Source organism: Triticum dicoccoides, chromosome 1A, assembly GCF_002162155.2.
Source record: "Triticum dicoccoides isolate Atlit2015 ecotype Zavitan chromosome 1A, WEW_v2.0, whole genome shotgun sequence".
In the NCBI taxonomy this organism is placed as follows: domain Eukaryota; kingdom Viridiplantae; phylum Streptophyta; class Magnoliopsida; order Poales; family Poaceae; genus Triticum; species Triticum dicoccoides.
Genome location: NC_041380.1, coordinates 241,337,722 through 241,340,548, shown reverse-complemented (window position 1 = coordinate 241,340,548; position 2,827 = coordinate 241,337,722). Strand labels below are relative to the sequence as shown.

At 46.7% G+C, this 2,827-nt stretch overlaps 1 long non-coding RNA gene across 1 annotated transcript; it reads right to left on the bottom strand.

Annotated features, from left to right (window-relative positions):
• Nucleotides 1-1,622: 1,622 nt before the first annotated feature.
• Nucleotides 1,623-2,821, bottom strand: LOC119267461. Its single transcript, XR_005132455.1, has 2 exons — nt 2,380-2,821; nt 1,623-1,914 (listed from the first exon to the last, which is right to left on the bottom strand). It is a non-coding gene; the product is annotated as an uncharacterized LOC119267461 (long non-coding RNA).
• Between the last annotated feature and the right edge of the window lie 6 nt (nt 2,822-2,827).

Below are 2,827 nucleotides of genomic sequence, written 5' to 3'. Positions count from 1 at the left end.
TATATATATATATATATATATATATATATATATATATATATATATATATATATATATATATATATATATATATATATATATATATATATAGCCGGTCTATTCTGATAATATTATCAGAATAGTTATTCTGATAACACTTCCGCACTGCACGCTTAATGCAAGTGCACGTCATTGTTTGAACTAGGTGTGCTGCAGTACTCACACGAGTGAACTTCGTGTCGAAAAAAACTGCACGCAGTGTTTTTCCGGTACTGTTTTCGCTCTAGTTTTTTAACCATTTGTCGGAACGAGGCATGTAATATATCATTGAAAAGCTATGTATTAGACGCAACTTTGCCATGTTGAACACTTTTCGAGATTCCTCACGGTTTAAGAGCAGTTTTGAAAATGGTGCGGCCCACAACGAGTGGCAGCGAGCATTTTTTCGCATTTTTTCTAAACCGCTCGTCAGAATGAAGCAAATGACACACCGTTGGATAGATATCATCGAGGCGCATATTTTTCATATCTATTTCTTTCTCTAATTCGTTACGGTTTAAGAGCAGTTTCAAATTTACTAAGTCATGGAATTCTGTTTTTTAATTTTTTTAAAATTTTCGATACTGTTTTCGCTCTATTTTTTTAACCGTTTGTCGAAACAAGGCGTGTAATATGTCGTTGGAAAGCTATGGACAAGGCGCAACTTTCACATGTAGAAATGGTTTTGAAATTCCTAACAGTTTTAAGTTAATTTTGAAAATCGTGTGGCAGACGACAAATGGCAGCGGCCGTTTTTCGTGAAATTTTTACAAACCGGTCGTCGAAATGATTCAAATGATATGCCGCTGGAAAGGTATCGACGAGACGCAACTTTTTCATATAGAACACTCTCTCTAATTCGTTACGATTTAAGAGCAGTTTTAAATTTACCGAAATGCGGACACTCTGTTTTTTGCGACACCCAAATCGACGTGGGTACTTCATCTGACAAAAAACCGCACTGCATCGGACGAAAAACCGCACTGCATCAGACGTGTTAGAGAACGGCATGATTTATTTTATTCAAACATATTTTTTTTCAAGGACGAGAAATTAGAGTGCACTTCACATCGGGTGTAAATGAACCACAACACTATCAAGAAGTGAACCGCATTACTTTTTTGTGGTACGTAAATCTTCCTAAGCAAGGTGGAGTGCACTTCATGTCAAGTGTTGGTGAACCACAAGACTATGAAAAGTGAACCTCGAGACTACCGTAAACGGGTCGTACTGCATCAGACAGAAAACCACTTATTTAGAGTAAAAACTGCACTTCATTGGACAGACAAGTGCACTGCATGATTTTTTTTCCGGGACGTAATTTTTCCCAAATGAGATGGAGTGCACTTCTTTAGACTAAAACCTCCACTTCATCAGACTGACAAGTGCACTACATGATTTCTTTTTTATGGGACGTAAATTTTTCCAAACGAGATGGAGTGCACTTCACGCTGAGCGTTGGTGAACCGCAATACTACCTCGAGACTACCAAATTTTCCAAAACAAGATGAAGTGCACTTGACATCAAGCGTTGGGCCTGGAAGTGGACCGTAGGGACAGAGCGAGTGAACTACATCTAATAAGAAGTGAGCTGCTTTGAGATGTTCTTGTTTTGTGTTTGCCAAGTGGACCACGGAAAAGTTATATAGCGAACAGCGCAAGAGAACAAAGTGAGCTACAAAGCATACACAACTACCGATAGTTTTACACAGCCACACACCCATACATATCGGCACTCTCCACTGGCCGAACCACACAAAATTCTACGGGGTACACTTTCACTAACCATCGTGGTAATGAACTGCAGTTTTTACAATGAACTAATGAAGTGCAGTTTTCAACAACAACAAAATTGAGGAACGGGCCATCCAGCCGAACTACACCACTTCACCTTTCCTACAAAAATAAGTAGAATGAACGTCAATAGCAAACCACAGAGGACTTCATTTGGACTTTTTTCTGTTTAGAAAAGCACAAAAATCAATGAAATGCAGAAGAGCACTATGCGTCTCCTGATGCTCTACTCGCCATGTTTGCAGTAGGCCGCCGGGAAGGGCGATGCAGTGGGGAGAGGAGGCCCATGGAACCTCCAGATAGGCGCAGCGCGCTGCATAGGATGCGCACGCGAGCTGCCTAGGATGCGCCCGCGAGCTGCACCCCAAGCGAGTGAAATACAAAATGACTAAAAAATCACTGTGCATGTAGCCACCACAACGAAACTGCAATCCTGCCTGATTCCCGATCTACACTGCACGAGGAGTCGCAGCGCACTACACGCCCACGGCCGTGCTGCTCCAGCGACGGAGGATGGGAGGTGGAAGAGGGGGACCGAGGGGCGGTGACCCAGGAACTCGGCGGCACCTGCGCGGGTACTTGGGGCGCGACCTGACCGGGGGAGCCTGGATCCATCGTCGGAGGTTGAGGCTGATGCGCTCATTGGTGCGATGGGGGCGGGGCCTGGCAGCGCGGCAGTGTTGCCTGGCACCGCAGGGAGGTAGTGAATGGGGAGGGGGCGGGGGCGGATCCCACCGGATCCCACGAGGACGACGACGCTGGAGGCGGACCCCACCGGATCCCACGGGGACGACGACGCTGGAGGCGGATCGGATCCGGCACCGGGAGAGGTCGCGGTGGTGGTACGACCACCATGGATGGGGAGGAGGAGGGGTTGTTCTGGTCAACGGAGCAGGGGGCGGTGGCCATCCAGGAGAAGTAGGGGGCGGCGCCACGGGAAAGTGCTGCAGGGGAGGAGGCGGAGCGTGGTGGTAGGTGGCGGGGTAGGGCTCCGGCGACGCGCGGCGGGGGCGGG